The sequence below is a fragment of the Leptodactylus fuscus genome, chromosome 11, assembly GCF_031893055.1.
Source record: "Leptodactylus fuscus isolate aLepFus1 chromosome 11, aLepFus1.hap2, whole genome shotgun sequence".
NCBI classification, from domain to species: Eukaryota; Metazoa; Chordata; class Amphibia; order Anura; family Leptodactylidae; genus Leptodactylus; species Leptodactylus fuscus.
This window is the reverse complement of record NC_134275.1, coordinates 40,080,029-40,092,771: the sequence shown is the minus strand read 5'-3', so window position 1 is coordinate 40,092,771 and position 12,743 is coordinate 40,080,029.

Below are 12,743 nucleotides of genomic sequence, written 5' to 3'. Positions count from 1 at the left end.
GTATATTCACATGGGGCAGATTTATTGCAGAAATTTCAGCAACTGGATATCCGTTCCATTAATTTAAATAGGACTGGACATGGATTTTTGCACATCCCAGTCAGATAAATGAGACAATTGCATGCACACCAGCCTAGCCAAGCATGCATGTATATGGGGTGGTTAGGAAGAACAGCGGACAGCATGCAACAAGTCTGCCTTGTGGGAATAGAACATAAAATTGCAAGTAAAGATGTTCACCTATGAACCACAAACTTTATGGGAACGAGTTGTGTTTTTCGTCTCTCTACCAATCAGGTGTCTGCATGCAGTTCACTCCACATAATGGAAGAGATGTTCCGATTCTTGCCTATCACCAGATGGGAGGATATAAAATGCCTTCAAACCCGGCATTTTTTGGTGCATCTTAGAATCCGGATGGTCCTGATGTTTTCTGCTGTACATTTAAAGAGATTAGCCCACAATGTGGTGCCACCTGGTGTTCAAAAGTGTACAGTAATATGCATGTCCACCTGAGCAGAATGCTTGTGGTCATACATGCTCAGTCACTCTTCCGACAGCAAAGTCAGTGTTCCTCTGGCGGCCAATAGATAGGTCATCAATATGTGATCTGTGGAGTCCAGCACCTGCGCAGATTGTCTATTATGGAAGCTAGTGCTGTGGACAGGGAGCATGGGCAGGACACTCCTAATACAAGTAATATGAGTGAAGCTGCAGCTCCTTGGAATCTCCGCTACACACTGAACTGGGCTTCGGCACTGATCCTATTACGCCCATTTACTACAGCGTCTTCAGGAACAGCTGATCTGCAGGGTCCCCGCATTGGACCCTACAGATCACATACAGATGTCCTATCCTGTGACTACTGTGTGGGCCTGCATCACATGATTAGCTTTTATCTCAATGGCCAGCCTGTAATGCTACTTTTCTCCTGTATTGGCCATTGTAGAGGAACGGATTGGCCGGATGAGATAGCCTGTTGACAGGCCTACAGGGTAACTGCAGAGAATCTACCTCAACTAGATATATTTGATGTTATAAGGCAATCTAGCCACGTGTAAAGGGCAGCACATATGCTATTAGTGCTTGGCTTTTCTTACTACCCTGTATTCCTCGTAGTAGTGGTGCAGAGTTATGGCTGTGTACTGCTGGGTCATCTTCTCACACTGTGTGCACATAACACAACCAATGGTAGACACGCCAGTGACTAAGGACAACTATTGCAGAAATACAAGTGACTTATGACCCATTGTGTAGCACTGTTACTGCTGACTAAGCGTATTCAGACATAAGGATTCACAAAAACGGCAGACATGCACTCCCAAGAAGATCTGAGTCCTCTAACCACTCAGGAAGGGCGGAATACGATGATCTTTCAAAATACAGAAGAAACACCAACTTTAATAAAACCCTCTTATTGGCCTCATCTAACAGAAAATCAATTGTGAAATATTCTAATAGGGTTTAGGTTCCCCTTTAATGCCCTTCACCTATTGGATACAGCACCTACAAATAAAGTCCCTCTCTTTGGAGAACCATGTGTGCCCACACAAAACAAAACAAAAAAAAAAATTGACCACTGATTTCAATGAGAACTGTGCAATTCTTCAGTTCTCCAGTGGTGGTGCTGCAGTGAAAGTGAACACTTGCTGTCCAGTTCTTCTACAGATCGCAGCTGATCACTAGAGATCTCAGTAAAGAGACACCTTGTGACCAGCTGATCGCCAGGGGACGCTTCTAATAAAATGTAGGATATACCACACAAGATACACTGTATGATTCCTGGCGGTCACTGGCTGCCCCTTCCTCAGAACATGGTCATACTTCATCAGTGTTGGATTGAGGTTCCTTGGATACAGATCTTAACAGATAAAACGATCTTGGGGCCCTCCCTAGAAAATAGGCCATAGTACCCTTCAAATTTGGGTGTCTTCTGCTGGACCATTATTGGGTTGGAGCCTGGGCCCATGGTGGATCCTTTGGTCCTCTAGTGGGCAAGTCCAACACTACTTCATACACACCGGCTTAAATCTCATGCAATATGGTTGCTTTCCCAGTTTTTTAGAGCCACAGTAAGTTACCCAACCTGATCAGAGCAGGATATAGGTTGTCCTCCAATAGCTCTGGTTCCTCCTTCTTTCGGTAAGATATGTTATAATTACATAGTGTTATGATTCAATCCAGACACAGTTTCTACGGAAGGCTGTTCATTAAGGAACCGGCTAGTCAAGCCTATAAGAAAGAAACCTTAGTCAAGTATGAAGACAAAACATCAAAAACAATGTGTAAAACACAGGGGAGGAGATCATGGTGGTAGGGCTAGCGTGGGGTGGGGCAAACTGTACAATTGTCCCCAAAGGGGCTGCTGGGATACAGAGTCTGATAACTCCGGATCAGGCCCGGCCATATCAATAACAGAAAGGAACTCAGCGTCTCGCGCCACAGGACCCCTTTCCAAGGTGAGTAAAATAACTCAAACATTTTTACTCACCTGTCCTAGGCGTCAGGCTCTGAACCAATCCAGGAGTAGAGGTATAGCAAGCCTACTGAGGACCTCTGTTCCTCTCCAGGTAAGATATAGTAACTGATCCTCAAGGCCACTATATCATTCTGCACTCTAAAGCTTTGTCTGGCGAATTTGTACACCCCCACCGAGTCTCCCATAGCCTTCTTTCATAAACTTTGTGGTCTTTAAAGACAATCAGATTCCTCCTCAGATTCGGTGTGGAGACTTTTTACCACTAAGGGTATGTTCACACATCAGTATGCCATCAGTTCGTTTGGATTCAGTTTGAGACTAAAAACGGACTGATACACATACTGATTGTATACTGACACCTTTTTATGCTGATAGCAAACGCTGTGCTGTCCGTCCCCTATTGTAAACAGAGTACAGATAAGGAGGACACAAGGACATTTATTATATCTCCTTATCTCTACTCTGTTTACAATTGCTACTTTTAATCCCCTTATCTGTCCTCTAGGGGAGGGACAGCGTTTGCTATCAGCATAAAAAGGTGTCAGTATGCAATCAGTATGTGTATCAGTCCGTTTTTAGTCTCAAACTGAATTCAAATGGACTGATGGCATACTGATGTGTGAACATACCCTAATGCTGTCCTTGACCGATCCTCTCCATTTGCCAACAAGCTTTCTTCCAAGGCCAAGGTACAGGCTGCATTGCAGACCTTGGACATGGCAGATGCCTGGTGGGACTTCCATGGTAATAAGCGAGGCTACACTTATTTCTCCTGGCCCATCATGACTATACCAGTATGGACAGGATTTACCTAGCTACCTCTCTGCTCCCTGCCCTTGCATATGCTTGCCATGTCCCTTGTGTCTGGTCAGATCATGACCTGGTTACGATTCATTTTGCATTCCAGCCATCCAATGCTCCTCACTAGAGGTGTAGCTAGGGGTTCAGCACAGGGGGAGCGAACACGTCCAAGTGGGCGGCCAACTCAGGTATACCAACACTATAACTATACAGTGACTGTATCTTAATAGGTAGTGGTTCTACACAGAGCTGTGAAGACCAGTTAGGTAAATGCAGTATAGGAACAGCGTTGTGACTTACAGGTGACGACTTGTTTGTTATCGTCTCTTCCATCTGGTCCGCCATGACCACTTCTTCCAGTTGTGACTGTGAAGTTTGTAACACAGACATCTTTGGCTCCTCACTTTTCCAGGCACCCGACCATATTGTCCTCGACTACATAAAATCTCCATTCTGCTGCTACCCCCCAATTAGAAAATATATGATATAAAATCCCCTGGAAATTAATAATACCCACATGTGTCTTTTTAATTTTTTAACTTTTAAATTTTTGGGGAAAAGAAGGGTGCGTCTTATAGTCTGAAAGTGGCGCCTGGCATCCGCTGTAATAGAGAGGCGGAAGCCGGCAAGTGATAGACGCCATTACAGGTGCCGGGGCCTGAGACATCGCTGCGATCCTCTGCCCTGCATGAAGCCAGCAGCGGCAGGGGCTCCTCCGTGCCCCCGCCGCTGGCTTCATGCATGGCAGAGGATCGTAGCGATGTCTCAGGCCCCGGCGTCTATCCCTCCCCGGCATCCGCCTCTCTAGTACAGCGGATGCCGGGTCAGTATCCGTAGCCCCTTCTCCCCCGGGGCCGGTCCCCACCGGCCCCGTACCTGTAAAGTTGCAGGCCGGCTCCTGCGCGGCGATATCGCAGGAGCCGACCTGTTCGGGTGACAGCCGGGAGCCTAATGAGGCTCCCCGGCCTGTCACGGCTATATTAGTATTGCGGCTGGTCTCTATGACCAGCCGTAATACTAATAGACAGAATGTCCCATAGACGGCAGTACAGTTGTATTGCCGTCTATGGGACTTGCGATCAAGTGACCGCAGGTTCAAGCCACCGGGGGGGAATAAAATAGTAAAAAAAAAAAAAAAAAAAAGCTTTAAAAATATAAAATAAATAAAAGTTCTAAATCACCTCCTGTTTTTTTTCAATACAAGGTGATCTAAGCAATAGATATCCCCCAAAATGGTATAACTAAAAAGTACAGCTGGCCCCGCAAAAAAAACGCTCTATGCATCCCCGTACAGCTGCAGGGTCACCTGTCAATGTGGCCTTGCAGCTGTTGCAAAACTACAACTCCCATATATTAAATATTTTACCAGTTTTTGCTTCAAAATTTTTTTTCCCTATTTTCCTCCTCTAAAACCTAGGTGCGTCTTATAGTCCAGTGCGTCTTATAGTCCGAAAAATACGGTAATAACGCTCATATGTGCCCCCTTTATTTAATAGCCCCCTAATATTATCTCTCCTTAAATTCATACAACCCCCACTGACCTTTCTCTATAATTTATATCCTCTTTTATTAAAGTCCTCTAAAACCCCTTATATTAGCTATGGCCTCTTATCTTACTAAAATTCCCAGTTCTATGTATCCCCCCCCCCCCCTTACCTCCAATTAAAATGCCCAAAGTGAAGTTTAAAAAAAAAAAAAAAAAAAAAGTTAATGCTACTCATTTACCACTGATTCCCCCGAGGAAGAGCCTTCACCGCCGGCACTGCAGTAGCATGCTTGCTGGAAGTAGCAGGACTTCTACGTCCTAACGTGGACGGCTCAAGACAATGACATCATTGCAAAGCCCCCCAGCTACACCTTTGATCCTCGCACTAATTGATCTCGGTATCCCGAGAAGGACCATGGAGGTCCTAGTCGATTTCTCACAGAATGTTTGAGGAATATGAAACTGCAGCTTGACGCCATTTTGGTGCATTGGACCAAGGGAATACGCTGGATTAAAGCTCTTTTTATAGATATAGTAACAAATCAGATAAGTTGTTGTCCTCCAAATTAAGAGTGCGTCAGAAACAGAATACCATTTACCAAATACGTGAGCTTGGTGGTATCATGACCTCTAATCCTAATACTATATATACTCATTTCCACCAATTTTACAAGAAACTTTACTCAACCTTGGTCCTGACCAATCCTGGGGAGAGTTTTATATTTCTTAATTCCCTTAGCCTCCCTTTCCTTTCCCACTCCCAGGTGTCTTCATTGAATGACCCCATCACCTCTGAGGAGTTGTAGACCGCCATTGATCACCTTAAAAACTGTAAAGCCCTAGGCCCGAATGGCTTCTCCTCCCATTATTATTATTATTTTTTTTGTTATAGTAAAGGGATCCTCTCTCCTTACCTCCTGTTGCTGTTTAATCACATTCTGCAGGGAGGGAGATTCCAGGATATGTTTCATGTGTCCATTACAGTTAATCCCAAACTGGGGAAGGATGCTACCACCCCTTCCAATTATAGGCCTATTTGTAGATATTAATTTGTAGATATTAAGCTTGTATCATGCCTAAATCACCTTTTGCCATCCCTTGTCCACTCTGACCAAGTTGGTTTCCTCCCAAACCTCTGATAATGTCCGGATGCTTTGTAATGTAGTCCACTGGGCTGTCACCATAAACCCATCTCCCTTCTAGACCTTGATATTGAAAAGGGCCTTTGATAGCCTTTCCTGGACGTACCTGGCTCACGTTTTCAGATTCATGGGCACAACCGGTCAATTTCAGAGAGCTACTGTCTACTGTGACCCCGTTATGTATCTGAAGCTCCCAACTGACTCACCTAAGCCCATCCATATTTGCCAAGGCACTTGCCATGACTACCATTGTCCCCCACCTTAATTGCCCTGGCCATTGAACCCCTGGCAATAACTATCCGCTCTCACCCGGACACTCAAGGTATGCAGATTGGGGATTGTGAGTATAAATCCAATGTTTTTGTTGAGGACATGCTGCTAACCATTACCAACCCCTTAGTCTCCCTTTCAAATTTAATATTCTTTCCAAGTTTACAAGGCTATCTTTAATACCTCCAAATCAGAAATCCTGCACTGTAACATCCCATCAGCTACAACCACACTGATCTCCCAAGCTAAAGACAAATATCTTCCCTATCTAGGCGTCAATCTTTGTCAGTCTCTAGCTGCCCACTTTAAGTGGAATTACACCATTTTGCAGCCATAGTTCTTCTATGTGTGTAGGAAGAGGAAAAGTTAGTGAAGGAAGGTGGGCCAGAGTTTGGAGAGATGTCCCCAGTAGAAAGGAGGAGTAAAATAGACGGAAGGTGGTTCAGTGATTTATGCAGACGAGTCTGTTATCTTTCAATGATAAAAGAAGAATAGGGATTGGAGTGGTTAAAAAGAGTGAAAAGTGTGAGAGCCGCCACATTGCCCTACTTCCACACTATGGTAAGTTACCTACAGCCCCATATAGCACCGCAATAAACACACCTGAACAATAGTATGGTTTCTCTGGAAGAAATTTTGCCAATATACTTCCCTGAATGTAAGATTTTATGTAAACAATAGATTTTGACATTCAAGCAAAACTGAGATACTCAACATTAGTCATACAGGTGTCTAAAAAGCATAAAATACAAGGACTACAGTAGTATATATGATGATGTAATAGGATGAGGCATCAAAGGTTAGAAATATATGACTCAGTAAACCCACAGCACAGAGGCAAGACGATGCATGTAGAGAAATACCATGGTGGATCCCGGGGAAACACCCAGACGTTCTCCACCACCACCTCCTGTACAGACCATACCATTTACTGCCATGATAGAAACCGGACAGCAAGGCTGGAGAGATGTTTGCAAGCAAATTGTGAAATCACAATTGTTTGCAGAGAGGAAATGTCTTGGCATCCAGTTGGGCAGTCATCCTTAGAAGGATTGTGACTGTAGCCATGTGGGTTGGATGTAGTTGTAGTAATAAAGATTAGGAAAGAATGTGGCTACAAACCATGCTATAGAGCAGAATGTACTTTATGTACCGTCATATGGCATTTCATACAGCATTAGATTATGGAGATGTCGCCCTTCAGGGGCATAACTAGCAAAGACAGGGCTCCCCAACAAACTTTTGACTTGGCTCTCCCCCACGGCATAGCACCCCCCTTTCCAGCGCCCCCCATTTACACACAGTATAAAGCCCCATTTACACACGATATAATGTCCTACAGCGACCCCCATTTACACACGGTATAATGTCCCACAGCGGCCCCCATTTACACACAGTATAATGTTCCACATCTGCTCCTGTATACGGGATTTGGTCTCACAGCCTCCCCTCCACACGGTATTATGCCCCATAGTGGACCACCCATGAACAATTATTACAGTCTGGGGTCTTTTAGACCCCAGAGTATAATGATCAGAGATCCAGGTAGGTGACAAAAATTAAACCACTCTTACTTCCATCTCCTGGGCTTCCAGTGCACTCCCTGATGCTTTCAGGCTTCTTCAGTGTCTGCACAAACGTCGTGTGGGCTAGTCTAGTGTCCATGTGAAGTCACCAAAGAGGCCCGAAGACTGCCGGAGCACAAGAGAGATGAGCAACACTTTTTTTTATGTTCCCTCACCTCCAGTGGTGAACCTAGCCTCTGTGCTGCCTAAGGGTGCATTCACACTGAGTATACGCTGACTGATTCTGAACGATAAAACACGTTCAGAATCAGCGCGTACAAAGCAGATCTCATTCATTTCAGAATCAGTCAGCGTATACTCAGTGTTTATGCACCCTAAGGTGGACGATTGAAGGATGACCCCCCCCCCCCCCCCCCTTAGACTAAATACCAGGGGGTGGGGGGGGAATATCGAGGTGCTGGTGGTAACATTATAGTGAATCCAGTGCAGTAACATTTTAAGACTTACATTAGGCCTCTCTGACTCATCGCTAATTTCCCATCTCTTCCTTTTGATCCACCATGACCATTTCTTCCAGCTGTGACTTGTCTCTAAAGTTTGCAACAAAGACATCTTTGACTCCTCAATTCTCTACGCACCTCACCCACACATAGATATATATCTCTAGCTATCTGAGGCCCCTTCTATTTAGAATGTTCCCTAATGAACTCTTTTCTAAATGTCCCTTACACTTGGAATTATGCCCCAAAGTGGCACACTAGACCGTGGGGCATAATAAAGGTTATAGGGGGCCAAGGGTGGGCATAATAGAGGTTGAGTGGGCCACTGTGGGGCATAATAGAGGTTGCAGGGGCCACTGTGGCCCCTGTAACCTCTAGTATGCCCCATAGTAGCCAACCCAGGGGAAATGAAGAAACATAAAAAACACTGTTACTCACCTCGCCTGGATCCAGTGTTATTCCTAGCCAAGGCTTCAGGCCTTTATGGTAATGTCCCAGACGTCACCTGGACCGTCCACATAACATATGGGACATTACAATAAAGGCCCGAAGCCTGCTAGCCTGCTATTACACCTGGAGGGGGGGGGGGGGGGAGTCTAAAAAGAACCCAGAGTATAATAAGAGCGGTAGTTGTTGGGGTTCGTGGGCCCGGGCCTGCTCACAGCCGTTTCTGCTCCCCCCTTCCGCGTCCTATAGAAGGAGAAGCTAGCGGCAGCCATATACAGGAGCGTGGGGCATAGGTAGGGAAATGGCCCACTACCTGTTGGGAATACTCGAGCAGGTAGTGCCTATTAAAAAAATAAAACAAAAAAACGGTATCCTCACATACCTGCAATCCCATGCTGGAGCTGCCGCCTCCTCTTCCTTCACCCACGTATAAGACTAGACGTCTCAACACAGGAGGCGTTATGAGATCTTATCATCGACACCTGCGCTGAGACGCAGAGGTCTAAGCCAGCCCAGGACAGGTCCGCTCAGTTTTGTTTTCAGAGCGGCCTGTCTTGGGCTAATTTAGAATAAAAAAAGAAAAATGGTAAAATTGCCACCCCTCCAAAAGTTCCGTCTCAGGCGGCTGCCTCACCCTGCCTCATTAGTGGTGCACCTCTGCACACCTCCCCTAGGTCTCCAATCATTATACTTCGGGATCTGAAAAGACCCCAGAATATAATAATAATAGTATTTGTTGGAGGTCTCCTTCTGCGTGTCAAGGAGCCCCAGCAACATGATATGGGGCACAGAAGGGGAAGCAAACACGGCCATAAGCAGGAGCAGGGATTGGTAAGTAATTAGGGCCCGTTACATGCTGGGGTTACTCCACCCAGTAACGGACTATTTATAAAAAAAAAACAAAAAAAAAACACGGCATCAGGGGCCCATTGGGCCACTTAAGGTCCCAAGCCCTGTGGTAGCTGCTACCCCGGTATTTATGCCACTGTCATACAGGCATACAGGCGGACAGTAAGGTCCTTGGGGATCTATGGGTGGGTATTACAAATGTGCACAATCTTGAGATTGTATGGAATGAAAATATGCACATGTACACAAATTCTAAATGATGTGATCTTCTGCTGTGTACTCCTGAGAGGAAAATAAACACTTTCTTTACAAGTGAACTTAAAGACATAGACAATGTAGGGGCTACAGAAATAACATGGGCTTACAGCTTTCCACCTGGACCTGCTACTACCCAGAGCACAAAGCTATAGCAGAACTTGCTGGTAAATACACAGGGGCTACATGTCATCTCTTGGGGTTGTCCCAGCCATAGCTTTGGGTGCAGATGGGTTTGATGCAGTCTTAAGGCTGACCATACCCATGCACACATGGGCCATACACAGTTTTTCTAGACTATGATAGATATTGATGACCTATCCCTAACCCAGGGACTCACCAACCAGCTATGTGAAGAGACCACAGCATCCAGACAAGCTTTACGGACTCTACTTACCAAGAATAGCGCCATCTATCGTATAGTGGCTGTGCTTGGTATTATAGCTCAGCCTATTCACTTGAATAGGAAGGAGCTACAAACAAGTGACCAGGAATAGGACGTTACATGGCCTATGAAGTGTAAGCCATGCTCACTAGATGCTTTGATCAGTTAATCTGTGCAGATCTCAGGGGCGGCCCTGGTTTTTTTTTTTTTGTTTGTTTTTTTAAGAAGGAGGGGCCCAGATCCCAAAGATATTGGGGGAATTTATCAAGATGGGCACAGTGCTCCAGTCTTAACATTGAGTGCACTAGGGGCAGATGCACCCGAATTATTATGACACTGTAGTCTTAATAATTCTGACCTCGGAGGAGGTCCTGCATACACCAGCCATGGACTGCCCCCTTCCTGGCATGAATACTAGTAAATCTGTTAGGACGAGGTGTCCCTGCCACAGTCCAACTTAATACCGGACCTGCTCCTCCTCCTTTTCCTAAACGTGGTGAGCAGATCAGAAAACGGACAAAGTGATGCGTTGGTGGAACATTTATGATGCAAATGGCTGCTGAAAAACTGGCATGACCACATTCCCCCACCATTATCTTAAAAATCTCATGACCTATAAAACTTCTCGTAAGGACCAGAATATTGTATAGAGGAGACTCAGAGACCAGAGTGTGAGATTCTCGTCACATGAAGTAACCCACAAACTCCTTGTAATAATAAACAGCCTGGTATATTAGGCATGTTTAGATACAGATCAGATACACTGCCTGCCACAACACACAGCCTCTGCTCACCGGCTCTACAGGTCCAACCTGCCTCCCATCCAACCACAACAAAGCACATCGGATCAGAGCAAACAACAACTACTCCCAACATATCCAGACTGGGACTTAAGGTTGTCATCATCATAATCCCCCTTCTGCCTTCCAGGAGTCTCAGACAGCAGATCTGCTCCAGTAATACAGTTTTACCATCTATAGTTCCACTTACAGTATTAAACAGTCTGATATTGGCACAATGTGCGTCCTATAGATAGGTCACTACTTTGTGATATGGGAATACACCTCTAACAATGGACTTTCCCTTTAAACAGGAAAGGAGGAAATTCCTTGCTTTCCTGCAGGATTTATCAGGTCAGATGCTATTTATGGCACTATATATTATCTATCAATGGGCTGTATTGTGTCAGGCTATGCAAGCTGCCAAAACCACAAGCACTCCTGGCAGAAGGGACCAAGTTAGATAAGCTAACACATACGGGACAGAGACGTCATGCTAGTTCTGAAGTCACAACATGTGTGGCGAGTCCAGTTCAGAAGAGTCATGGTGCGCATGGAAATGCAGTGAACACATGGACCATATTCCTTGGCCCCAATATGGTCAAGTAAAAGAGACTTTAGTGGTAAATATGTTTTGTCTCCGAGTTAAAGGCATTTACCAGGCTTTAGCAATGGATGACCTTATCAACTGAAGGTTAACAGGGGGTATGATACCCCAGACTCCAATTATTACTAAGTAATGAAAAAATAGACTCCTGGAGAAAATTGTTGGTCCCCTCATTTAATGAAAGAAAAACCCACAATGGTCACAGAAATAACGTGACTCTGACAAAAGTAATAATGAATAAAAATTCTCTGAAAATGAACAATTTTTTTCGCTTCAACAGAATTAAAAAAATAAATAAATAAAACTCATAAAACAGGCCTGGACAGAAATGATGGTCCCCCTGCAAATAATGTGACCAAAGGGATATGTTAAATCTCGGTGTGTCCTCTAATTAGTATCACAGATGTCTACAATCTAGTAATCAGTCAGTGGGCCTGTATATAGGTTCTGTATATAGGGCTACAGATAGTCACTGTGCTGTTTGGTGGCCTGTAGGCCTGTATATAGGGCTACAGATACTCACTCTAACTTTTGGCAAGGTTTACCTAAAAAGTGCTCTTCCCACAACTAACACATATATCAAATCCATAGATAAATATCTGATCCCAGCAGTCGTAGCCCCAGCAATCACGAAAACCACTCAATGGTCCACATACCCTGTCTCCACTCCATTCACTTCTATCAGACTTCAGAAACTGCAATATCTGCCCACTGAATAGCTCATGAAAATGTGATCAGTTGGGGGAGACACCTGCAACTTGCACAGATCATCTGTTCTAGCAGTCTCTGGGTGCCAGAAGCTACAGTGCATGCAGTGCCAATCCTATAAAAGTAATGGCAGCTGCACAGCAGTTCACAGGATTCATCACTATGCAGTAGACCAGGTTGCTTTGATGCTCCTATAACTTGTATAGGAGTGGCGTTGCATGCATTGTAGCTTTAGGCACCCTGAGGCTGCTAGATCAGATCATCTGTGCAGGATCCTGTGGCTAGATCATCAGTACAAAAGTTCGCTTTAAAGGGGTATTCCCATCTCAAGGATCCTATCTATACTGGTAGCTTATGTAAATTGAAGACTTTTCCTAAATATATCGCTTTAGAAATTCTGCCTTTTTTGCCTGCTATGTGAATTTATTCCACCCATTGTTTACACAGCATTGCTATAACCACGGACCTCGGATATAGGACAATAGGTTCAGCTAATTGCACTTTGCTGA